Source organism: Chelonia mydas, chromosome 20 (assembly GCF_015237465.2).
Source record: "Chelonia mydas isolate rCheMyd1 chromosome 20, rCheMyd1.pri.v2, whole genome shotgun sequence".
Lineage (NCBI taxonomy): Eukaryota > Metazoa > Chordata > Testudines > Cheloniidae > Chelonia > Chelonia mydas.
The window spans coordinates 52605-65760 of record NC_051260.2 but is presented as its reverse complement, the minus strand read 5'-3'; positions in this window follow the sequence as shown (position 1 = coordinate 65760).

Here is a 13156-nt window from a genome sequence, read left to right as displayed (position 1 = left end):
TTTGTGGATCTATCCCTCTGCGACTCAAAGCTTTGGGTGTGGAGTGGCAGGTTAACCTTTCATTCCTCCAAAGTGCCAGACTCTGCCTCAAATCTGGTTCAATGGCTCCCTGAGAAGGACTCGAAAAAATTACATATGAAGACAGATGGAAGAAAACTAATTTGTGTAACATTGAAAACCAGTACGCAAGAGATGAACATGGTCACTCTTTAAAACCACCTAAAGGACAGTAATATCAAGGAAGAGAGAGAAATTACTTACAACTGAGACTAATAAAAAACCATAGAATAATGGGCTACAATTTAAAAGAGATTTCAGTTTGTTACAAGAGAAAAAAACCTTTGATTCCTCTAAAGCAGTGTTTCCCAAACTTGTTCTGCCGCTTGTGCAGGGAAAGCCCCTGCCGGGCCGGGCCCGTTTGTTTACCTGTTCACTGCTCCAGGCCAATGGGAGCTGCTGGAAGTGGCGGCCAGTACGTCCCTCGGCCCGCACCTCTTCCAGCAGCTCCCATTGGCCTGGAGCTGCGAATTGCGGCCACTGGGAGCCACGATCGGCCGAACCTGTGGACGTGGCAGGTAAACAAACCGGCCTGGCCCAGCAGGGGCTTTCCCTGCACAAGCAGCGGAACAAGTTTGGGAACCACTGCTCTAAAGTATACCCTGAGAGTGGCACAACTTGCCTAGAGGTAATTATGGTCTAGCCATTAGGGGCACCCTTGGCAAGGTGAGATTAATTCAGTGCAGACAGGAGCTGCATAGGGTCCAAGACATGAATCAAAACCCTACAACTAAGCTCTGCTGGAAATCTGGCTAGCTGGAAACTGTGTTGGATGGTCTTGTATTTAAAATAAATGACAAATTAAGAGAGATCATAGAATCATAGAATATCAGGGTTGGAAGGGACCTCAGGAGGTCATCTAGTCCAACCCCCTGCTCAAAGCAGGACCAATCCCCAATTAAATCATCCCAGCCAGGGCTTTGTCAAGCCTGACCTTAAAAACTTCTAAGGAAGGAGATTCCACCACCTCCCTAGGTAACGCATTCCAGTGTTTCACCACCCTCCTAGTGAAAAAGTTTTTCCTAATATCCAACCTAAACCTCCCCCACTGCAACTTGAGACCATTACTCCTTGTCCTGTCCTCTTCTACCACTGAAAATAGTCTAGAACCATCCTCTTTGGAACCACCTCTCAGGTAGTTGAAAGCAGCTATCAAATCCCCCCTCATTCTTCTCTTCTGCAGACTAAACAATCCCAGTTCCCTCAGCCTCTCCTCATAAGTCATGTGTTCCAGACCCCTAATCATTTTTGTTGCCCTTCGCTGGACTCTCTCGAATTTATCCACATACTTCTTGTAGTGCGGGGCCCAAAACTGGACACAGTACTCCAGATGAGGCCTCACCAATGTCGAATAGAGGGGAACGATCACGTCCCTCGATCTGCTGGCTATGCCCCTACTTATACATCCCAAAATGCCGTTGGCCTTCTTGGCAACAAGGGCACACTGTTGACTCATATCCAGCTTCTCGTCCACTGTCACCCCTAGGTCCTTTTCTGCAGAACTGCTGCCTAGCCATTCGGTCCCTAGTCTGTAGCGGTGCATTGGGTTCTTCCATCCTAAGTGCAGGACCCTGCACTTATCCTTGTTGAATCTCATCAGATTTCTTTTGGCCCAATCCTCCAATTGTCTAGGTCCCTCTGTATCCTATCCCTGCCCTCCAGCGTATCTACCACTCCTCCTACTTTAGTATCATCTGCAAATTTGCTGAGAGTGCAATCCACACCATCTTCCAGATCATTTATGAAGATATTAAACAAAACCGGCCCCAGGACCGACCCTTGGGGCACTCCACTTGATACCGGCTGCCAACTAGACATGGAGCCATTGATCACTACCCGTTGAGCCCGACAATCTAGCCAACTTTCTACCCACCTTATAGTGCATTCATCTAGCCCATACTTCTTTAACTTGCTGACAAGAATACTGTGGGAGACCGTGTCAAAAGCTTTGCTAAAGTCAAGAAACAATACATCCACTGCTTTCCCTTCATCCACAGAACCAGTAATCTCATCATAGATGAGTAATCATGTAATTATGTAACAAGTAATCTCATCATAGATGCGGGTTCTATTCTTGGCTTCATTTCCTGTGTGATCTTAACCAAGTTACTTCAATTTAGCCCTCTGTAAAAGGGGTTTATGATACTCGCTAACTTCACAGGAATGATTGTGATGCTTCATTCATTAATATTTGTAAAATGATTTGAGTTCCTTGGGTGATTGGTGCTACAGAAGGGCAAAATGTTGTTATTGATCCCAAAGTTGGTTTAAAGGCCTGTGTAGATGCTTTAGGATGATTTTGTGGTTAAACCACAGGACCACGTGCTGGGAGAGCTAGTTTCTACTTCTGGTTCTGGCATTGACTCACAGTGTGACTTTGGGCAAGTAATTGCCCTTCTGTGCCTCGGTTTCCCTATAGAATATGGATAATTTTGACCTACTTTCATGGGGAGTGAAGCAATGAAGCGTTATTCATTAATATTTGTAAATGGCTTTGAGGTTCTCAGGTGGAAAATACTATAGAAGTGCAAACTAGTAAATTATTATTATTAAGCTAGACAAGGCTCTGTAACCTACGAGACACAGGTTTTTGTGAAACAGACTCTATTATACACAGTAATATACTTTATGAACTCGCTTCTCCACTTAGTAATTTTGAGCATTTAGTTCTGCTTTATCATTGCTAATATCCATCCTTCAGTTACCCACTGTTTTGTTTCAGCATTAAGAGATTAAAATGCATGATTATTTTATGGTTATGTGAGTTTGTTTTGTGTAATTGTTGGTTTTTATTTGTTTTTATTTTAACGTGGTGCACATTGTTAAATGTCTCAGAATGGATCATACACGTAGGATGTGAAACGTGCTCTTGCTTTTTAGAGCAGAAGGGATGGATCTTAAACTGTTTTTCAGATCAAGGTTTAAGGGGAAAATCTCTTGAGGTATCATTGTTCCAAACTGGGAGACCTTAAATGGGAAAGCGGGATACCGGGAGGAAACACAGGCAGGAACGTCTGTGAGGGGAGGGCTCCTGCCTCATACTGAGAATGAGGGGCGATCAGCAGGTTATCTCAAGTGCTTATATACGAATGCACAAAGCCTTGGAAACAAGCAGGGAGAACTGGAGGTCCTGGTGATGTCAAGGAATTATGACGTGATTGGAATAACAGAGACTTGGTGGGATAACTCACATGACTGGAGTACTGTCATGGATGGTTATAAACTGTTCAGGAAGGACAGGCAGGGCAGAAAAGGTGGGGGAGTAGCACTGTATGTAAGGGAGCAGTATGACTGCTCAGAGCTCCGGTACGAAACTGCAGAAAAACCTGAGTGTCTATGGATTAAGTTTAGAAGTGTGAGCAACAAGAGTGATGTAGTGGTGGGAGTCTGCTATAGACCACCGGACCAGGGGGATGAGGTGGATGAGGCTTTCTTCCGGCAACTCGCAGAAGCTACTAGATCACACGCCCTGGTTCTCATGGGTGACTTTAATTTTCCTGATATCTGCTGGGAGAGCAATACAGCGGTGCATAGACAATCCAGGAAGTTTTTGGAAAGCGTAGGGGACAATTTCCTGGTGCAAGTGCTAGACGAGCCAACTAGGGGGGGGAGCTTTTCTTGACCTGCTGCTCACAAACAGGGAAGAATTAGTGGGGGAAGCAAAAGTGGACGGGAATCTGGGAGGCAGTGACCATGAGTTGGTTGAGTTCAGGATCCTGACACAGGGAAGAAAGGTAAGCAGCAGGATACGGACCCTGGACTTCAGGAAAGCAGACTTCGACTCCCTCAGGAAACGGATGGGTAGGATCCCCTGGGTGACTAACATGAAGGGGAAAGGAGTCCAGGAGAGCTGGCTGTATTTCAAGGAATCCCTGTTGAGGTTACAGGGACAAACCATCCCGATGAGTCGAAAGAATAGTAAATATGGCAGGCGACCAGCTTGGCTTAACGGTGAAATCCTAGCGGATCTTAAACATAAAAAAGAAGCTTACAAGAAGTGGAAGGTTGGACATATGACCAGGGAAGAGTATAAAAATATTGCTTGGGCATGTAGGAATGAAATCAGGAGGGCCAAATCGCACCTGGAGCTGCAGCTAGCAAGAGATGTCAAGAGTAACAAGAAGGGTTTCTTCAGGTATGTTGGCAACAAGAAGAAAGCCAAGGAAAGTGTGGGCCCCTTACTGAATGAGGGAGGCAACCTAGTGACAGAGGATGTGGAAAAAGCTAATGTGCTCAATGCTTTTTTTGCCTCTGTCTTCACTAACAAGGACAGCTCCCAGACTGCTGCGCTGGGCATCACAACATGGGGAGTAGATGGCCAGGCCTCTGTGGAGAAAGAGGTGGTTAGGGACTATTTAGAAAAGCTGGACGTGCACAAGTCCATGGGGCCGGACGAGTTGCATCCGAGAGTGCTAAAGGAATTGGCGAATGTGATTGCAGAGCCATTGGCCATTATCTTTGAAAACTCGTGGCGAACGGGGGAAGTCCCAGATGACTGGAAAAAGGCTAATGTAGTGCCAATCTTTAAAAAAGGGAAGAAGGAGGATCCTGGGAACTACAGGCCAGTCAGCCTCACCTCAGTCCCCGGAAAAATCATGGAGCAGATCCTCAAGGAATCAATCCTGAAGCACTTACACGAGAGGAAAGTGATCAGGAACAGTCAGCATGGATTCACCAAGGGTAGGTCATGCCTGACTAATCTAATCGCCTTCTATGATGAGATTACTGATTCTGTGGATGAAGGGAAAGCAGTGGATGTATTGTTTCTTGACTTTAGCAAAGCTTTTGACACGGTCTCCCACAGTATTCTTGTCAGCAAGTTAAAGAAGTATGGGCTGGATGAATGCACTATAAGGTGGGTAGAAAGTTGTCGGGCTCAACTTCGGGCTAGATTGTCGGGCTCAACGGGTAGTGATCAATGGCTCCATGTCTAGTTGGCAGCCGGTGTCAAGTGGAGTGCCCCAGGGGTCAGTCCTGGGGCCGGTTTTGTTCAATATCTTCATAAATGATCTGGAGGAAGGTGTGGATTGCACTCTCAGCAAATTTGCAGATGATACTAAACTGGGAGGAGTGGTAGATACGCTGGAGGGCAGGGATAGGATACAGAGGGACCCAGACAAATTGGAGGATTGGGCCAAAAGAAACCTGATGAGGTTCAATAAGGATAAGTGCAGGGTCCTGCACTTAGGATGGAAGAACCCAATGCACCGCTACAGACTAGGGACCGAATGGCTAGGCAGCAGTTCTGCGGAAAAGGACCTAGGGGTGACAGTGGACGAGAAGCTGGATATGAGTCAACAGTGTGCCCTTGTTGCCAAGAAGGCCAACGGCATTTTGGGATGTATAAGTAGGGGCATAGCCAGCAGATCGAGGGACGTGATCGTTCCCCTCTATTCGACATTGGTGAGGCCTCATCTGGAGTACTGTGTCCAGTTTTGGGCCCCATACTACAAGAAGGACGTGGATAAATTGGAGAGAGTCCAGCGAAGGGCAACAAAAATGATTAGGGGTCTGGAGCACATGACCTATGAGGAGAGGCTGAGGGAACTGGGATTGTTTAGTCTGCAGAAGAGAAGAATGAGGGGGGATTTGATAGCTGCTTTCAACTACCTGAGAGGTGGTTCCAGAGAGGATGGTTCTAGACTATTCTCAGTGGTAGAAGAGGACAGGACAAGGAGTAATGGTCTCAAGTTGCGGTGGGGGAGGTTTAGGTTGGATATTAGGAAAAACTTTTTCACTAGGAGGGTGGTGAAACACTGGAATGCGTTACCTAGGGAGGTGGTAGAATCTCCTTCCTTGGAAGTTTTTAAGGTCAGGCTTGACAAAGCCCTGGCTGGGATGATTTGATTGGGGATTGGTCCTGCTTTGAGCAGGGGGTTGGACTAGATGACCTCCTGAGGTCCCTTCCAACCCTGATATTCTATGATTCTATGATTCGGTCTAATTTGTATGTTAAAGGACTCTGGGAGGCAGTTTTATCTAGTGATTAAAATAATAGACTCAACAGATGGAAAAGAATTTTAGATTATCCAGTTTACCTCCCTGAAAGCTGAGGTGCTGGGTGAGAGTCAGGACTCTTGGGTTCTATTCCTGATTTACTGTGTCCTCTTCTGCTCAGCTTTCCCTCAATAATTTCTTCACAATCAAAGACATACAACCTACTTACACACACAAACCAAACTATAAACTAGTCAAGCTATTTCTTTGACAAGCTGAGAAGGGAAAAGAGATTTCTACTGTTATTTTTAACTAACTGGGAGAATCTTAGATGCTAATTTGATGTGGGCCTTATAATAAGTATCTAAAAAGACAGATAGACCTTCAGCAAGTTATTTCACCTGTATCTCTCATTTTCTCCATCTGTAAAATGGGGCTAATCTAACCTAAACTAAGTGTATATCTAATCTGAATTAATCTATCTAATTTATCTACTTTGTTTTATATAGGTTTCAGAGTAGCAGCCGTGTTAGTCTGTATCCGTAAAAAGAAAAGGAGTACTTGTGGCACTGTAACAAGAGTGATCAGGAAACGTGAGCTATTACCAGCAGGAGAGGGGGGGTGGGGGCGGTCACTCGATTACAGACCTAAAAGTGACAGGTTTCAGAGTAGCAGCCGTGTTAGTCTGTATTCGCAAAAAGAAAAGGAGTACTAGTGGCACCTTAGAGACTAACCAATTTATTTGAGCATAAGGTGTAGCTCACGAAAGCTTATGCTCAAACAAATTGGTTAGTCTCTAAGGTGCCACTAGTACTCCTAGACCTAAAAGTGGCAATTCTTCAACAAAAAATTTTCAAAAACAGATTCCAACGAGAGACTGCTGAATTGGAATTAATTTGCAAACTGAATACAATTAACTTAGGCTTGAATAAAGACTGGGAGTGGATGTGTCATTACACAAAGTAAAACTATTTCCCCTTGTTTATTTTCCCTCCTACTGTCCTTGTAAAGTGCTGGGCCATCTGCTGGTAATAGCTCACCTTTCCTGATCACTCTTGTTACAGTCTGTATGGTGACATCCCTTGTTTCATGTTCTCTGTGTATATAAAATCTCCCCACTATATTTTCCACTGTATGCATCCGATGAAGTGAGCTGTAGCTCACGAAACCTTATGCCCTAATAAATTTGTTAGTCTCTAAGGTGCCACAAGTACTCCTTTTTGTTTTATATAGTGCTTGCTCCTGTGTTATCTAAATGCTGATTAAGAAGGTTAACATTTTCAGAAGTGGACGCTGATTTTGAGTGCCTCAACTAGAGTCAGACCCAGCTCCTACTGAAGTAAATGGAAATACTCCCATTGACTTCACTAGGAGTTGTCAGGCCCAATTTGAGCCACTTTAGGCCATATTTTCAGAGGTCCTGACACCTGAGTTCCTATTGACTTCAGCTAGAGCAGTGGGTGACGAGGTCTTCTGAAAACCAAGCCCAAAATGTCTCAAATGGGGCACCCAAAAATTAAGGCACTCATACTTGGTGGCTACTTTTCAAAATGTTGATCTAAATATCTGTGAGGCACTTGGAGTTATCAGATGAAAAAGACAGTATTATCATCCTCAGAGCCAATAAATCTTGTTTTTTTTTCCTGACTCAGAAGGTGCCAAAATTTGTGACCTCACAAGCAGGTAAAATATCACACGGTTCCTGTTCAGGTTAATGAGCATTTGTCCTATCACAGTGCATTTTTTCTCTTTACTATCCCATATCACTATTTTTCATTGCTTTAGACTAATTATAAAGTGAGGTATTAGAACAGTTTTACCAGGAAGAATGGACTTTTTTGTACACACCAGTAAAATACAGTATCAACACTCAGAATTATTACGTAGGGCATTAGAGAGACAAGGTGGGTGAGGTAATATCTTTTATTATGGGATCAATCTATTTGTGGAAGAAAGCTTCCACAGAGGACTTTGGGTTTGGTCATGTCTCGGAAAATTTTTACACTGCTCAGCAGTGCAGACTACTGGGGTGTGAATAGCAGTGTGCACCAAAGTGCTGCGCTGTAGCTCCCCTGTGTGAATGGTGTGAGCATGAACTAAACAGTTCCTAGTTTGCATTAACTTAGGCCCCTGCAAACAGGATTACGTTAGTCCAAAGTAGGAACCTTTTAGGGTATGTCTACACTACGAAATTAGGTCAAATTTATAGAAGTCATTTTTTTAGAAATTGTTTTTATATATTCGATTTTGTGTGTCCCCACAGAAAATGCTCTAAGTGCATTAAGTGCATTAATTCGGCGGAGTGTTTTCACCATACCGAGGCAAGCATCGACTTCCGGAGTGTTGCACCGTGGGTAGCTATCCCACAGTTCCCGCAGTCTCCACTGCCCATTGGAATTCTGGGTTGAGATCCCAGTGCCTGATGGGGTAAAAAAACATTGTCGCGGGTGGTTCTGGGTACATGTAATCAGGCCCTCCCTCCCTCCCTCCCGCTGTGAAAGCAACGGCAGACAATCGTTTTGCACCTTTTTTCCTGAGTTACCTGTGCATACGCCATACCACGGAAAGCATGGAGCCCGCTCAGCTCATGGTCACCGTATGTCTCCTGGGTGCTGGCAGACGCGGTACTGCATTGCTACACAGCAGCAGCAACCCCTTGCCTTGTGGCAGCAAACGGTGCAATAGGACTGGTAGCCGTCATCGTCGTGTCCAAGGTGCTCCTGGTCGCCTCTGTGAGGTCGATCAGGAGCGCCTGGGCAGACATGGGTGCAGGGACTAAATTAGGAGTGACTCGACCAGGTCATTCTGTTTAGTCCTGCAGTCAGTCTTATTGAACCATCTTCTGCCGAGCAGCCATGAGATGTGGATGGCTTGCAGTCCTGCACCGTCTGCTGCCAGCCAAAGATGTAACAGATAGATGGAGTGGATCAAAAAAAGAAATAGACAAGAAATAGACTAGATTTGATTTGTACTCATTTGTTCCCCCCCACATCCGCCCGTCTAGGGGACTCATTCCTCTAGGTCACACTGCAGTCACTCACAGAGAAGGTGCAGCGAGGTAAATCTAGCCATGTATCAATCAGAGGCCAGACAAACCTGCTTGTTCCAATAAGAACAATTACTTAGGTGCACCATTTCTTATTGGAACCCTCCGTGAAGTCCTGCCTGAAATACTCCTTGATGTAAAGCCACCCCCTTTGTTGATTTTAATTCTCTGTAAGCCAACCCTGTAAGCCATGCCGTCAGTCGCCCTTCCCTCCGTCAGAGCAACGGCAGACAATCGTTCCGCGCCTTTTTTTGGTGCGGACACCATACCACGGCAAGCATGGAGCCCGCTCAGCTCACTTTGGCAATTAGGAGCATATTAAACACCACACGCATTATCCAGCAGTATATGCAGCACCAGAACCTGGCAAAGCGATACCGGACGAGTAGGCGACGTCAGTGCGGTGACGTGAGTGATGAGGACATGGACACAGACTTCTCTGAAAGCATGGGCCCTGCTAATGCATGCATCATGGTGCTGATGGGGCAGGTTCATGCGGTGGAACGCCGATTCTGGGCTCGGGAAACAAGCACAGACTGGTGGGACCGCATAGTGTTGCAGGTCTGGGACGATTCCCAGTGGCTGCGAAACTTTCGCATGCGTAAGGGCACTTTCATGGAACTTTGTGACTTGCTTTCCCCTGCCATGAATACCAGGATGAGAGCAGCCCTCACAGTTGAGAAGCGAGTGGCAATAGCCCTGTGAAAGCTTGCAACGCCGGACAGCTACAGGTCAGTTGGGAATCAATTTGGAGTGGGCAAATCTACTGTGGGGGCTGCTGTGATGCAAGTAGCCCACGCAATCAAAGATCTGCTGATATCAAGGATAGTGACCCTGGGAAATGTGCAGGTCATAGTGGATGGCTTTGCTGCAATGGGATTCCCTAACTGTGGTGGGGCCATGGACGGAACCCATATCCCTATCTTGGCACCGGAGCACCAAGCCGGCGAGTACATAAACCGCAAGAGGTACTTTTCAATAGTGCTGCAAGCTCTGGTGGATCACAAGGGACGTTTCACCAACATCAACGTGGGATGGCCGGGAAAGGTACATGACGCTCGCATCTTCAGGAACTCTGGTCTGTTTCAAAAGCTGCAGGAAGGGACTTTATTCCCAGACCAGAAAATAACCATTGGGGATTTTGAAATGCCTATAGTTATCCTTGGGGACCCAGCCTACCCCTTAATGCCATGGCTCATGAAGCCATACACAGGCAGCCTGGACAGTAGTCAGGAGCTGTTCAACTACAAGCTGAGCAAGTGCAGAATGATGGTAGAATGTGCATTTGGACGTTTAAAAGCGTGCTGGCGCAGTTTACTGACTCAGTTAGACCTCAACGAAACCAATATTCTCACTGTTATTACTGCTTGCTGTGCGCTCCACAATATCTATGAGAGTAAGGGGAAGACGTTTATGGCGGGGTGGGAGGTTGAGGCAAATCGCCTGGCTGCTGGTTACACACAGCCAGACACCAGGGCGGTTAGAAGAGCACAGGAGGGCGCGGTGCACATCAGAGAAGCTTTGAAAACCAGTTTCATGACTGGACAGGCTACGGTGTGAAAGTTCTGTTTGTTTCTCCTTGATGAAACCCCCCGCCCCTTGGTTCACTCTACTTCCCTGTAAGCTAACCACCCTCCCCTCCTCCCTTCGATCACTGCTTGCAGAGGCAATAAAATCATTGTTGCTTCACATTCATGCATTCTTTATTCATTCATCACATAAATAGGGGGATGACTACCAAGGTAGACCAGGAGGGGTGGTGGAGGAGGGAAGGACAATGCCACACAGCACTTAAAAAGTTTACAACTTTAAAACTTATTGAATGCCAGCATTCTGTTTTTTGGGCAATCCTCTGTGGTGGAGTGGCTGGTTGGCCAGAGGCCCCCCCACCGTGTTCTTGGGCGTCTGGGTGAGGAGGCAATGGAACTTGAGGAGGAGGGTGGTTGGTCACACAGGGGCTGTAGCGGCCGTCTGTGCTCCAGCTGCCTCTGCTGCAGCTCAACCATACACTGGAGCATATTGGTTTGATCCTCCAGCAGCCTCAGCATTGAATCCTGCCTCCTCTCATCACGCTGCCACCACATTTGAGCTTCAGCCCTGTCTTCAGCCTGCCACTTACTCTCTTCAGCCCGCCACCTCTCCTCCCGGTCATTTTGTGCTTTCCTGCACTCTGACATTGTCTGCCTCCACGCATTCGTCTGTGCTCTGTCAGTGTGGGTGGACAGCATGAGCTCAGAGAACATTTCATCACGAGTGCGTTTTTTTCTCTTTCTAATCTTCACTAGCCTCTGGGAAGGAGAAGATCCTGTGATCATTGAAACGCATGCAGCTGGTGGAGAAAAAAAAAGAGACAGTGGTATTTAAAAAGACACATTTTATAGAACAATGGGTACGCTCTTTCACGGTAAACCTTGCTGTTAACATTACATACATAGCACATGTGCTTTCGTTACAAGGTCGCATTTTGCCTCCCCCCACCGTGTGGCTAACCCCTCCCCCCTCCCCGTGGCTAACAGCGGGGAACATTTCTGTTCAGCCACAGGCAAACAGCCCAGCAGAAACGGGCACCTCTGAGTGTCCCCTGAAGAAAAGCACCCTATTTCAACCAGGTGACCATGAATGATATCACTCTCCTGAGGATAACACAGAGACATAAAGAACGGATGTTGTTTGAACACCAGCAAACATACACTGCAATGCTTTGTTGTACAATGATTCCCGAATACGTGCTACTGGCCTGGAGTGGTAAAGTGTCCTACCATGGAGGATGCAATAAGGCTGCCCTCCCCAGAAACCTTTTTCAAAGGCTTTGGGAGTACATCCAGGAGAGCCGCGAATGCCAGGGCAAATTAATCATTACACATGCTTGCTTTTAAACCATGTATAGTATTTTAAAAGGTACACTCACCAGAGGTCCCTTCTCCGCCTGCCGGGTCCGGGAGGCAGCCTTGGGTGGGTTCAGGGGGTACTGGCTCCAGGTCCAGGGTGAGAAACAGTTCCTGGCTGTCGGGAAAACTGGTTTCTCCACGTGCTTGCTGTGAGCTATCTACAATCTCATCATCATCATCTTCCTCGTCCCCAAAACCTGCTTCTGTGTTGCCTCCATCTCCATTGAAGGAGTCAAACAACACGGCTGGGGTAGTGGTGGCTGAACCCCCTAAAATGGCATGCAGCTCATCATAGAAGCAGCATGTTTGGGGCTCTGACCCGGAGCGGCCGTTCGCCTCTCTGGTTTTCTGGTAGGCTTGCCTCAGCTCCTTAAGTTTCACGCGGGACTGCTTCAGGTCCCTGTTATGGCCTCCGTCCTTCATGCCCTGGGAGATTTTGACAAATGTTTTGGCATTTCGAAAACTGGAACGGAGTTCTGATAGCACGGATTCCTCTCCCCATACAGCGATCAGATCTCGTACCTCCTGTTCAGTCCATGCTGGAGCTCTTTTGCAATTCTGGGACTCCATCATGCTCACCTCTGCTGATGAGCTCTGCATGGTCACCTGCAGCTTGCCACGCTGGCCAAACAGGAAATTGAAATTCAAAAGTTTGCGGGCCTTTTCCTGTCTACCTGGCCAGTGCATCTGAGTTGAGAGTGCTCTCCAGAGCGGTCACAATGGAGCACTCTGGGATAGCTCCTGGAGGCCAATACCATCTAATTGTGTCCACAGTACCCCAAATTTGACCCGGCAAGGCCGATTTAAGTGCTAATCCACTTGTCGGGGTGGAGTAAGGAAATCGATTTTAAGAGCCCTTTAAGTCAAAAAAAAGGGCTTCATCGTGTGGACGGGTGCAGGTTTACATCGATTTAACGCTGCTAAATTCGACCTAAACTCCTAGTGTAGACCAGGGCTTAGTTTGCACCTGCAGTGTCCACATGGGGGTGTTACAGCACAGCACTCTGGTGCACCCTGCTACATACCCTGTAGCCTGAACTGCAGGGGCGCCTAGGAGAGCCTGGTTTATAGAGCACCTTTTGCAAGCCTTAGAGCATTCTGTGGAATTCCAGTATACAAACATAGATTGTAAGGATACCTTCTCATTACCCACGACTGAAATGCAGACACTGCTGTTTCACTCTCATAGAGTAACATTGTAAGGCTGGATCCTGCAAACATTCACATG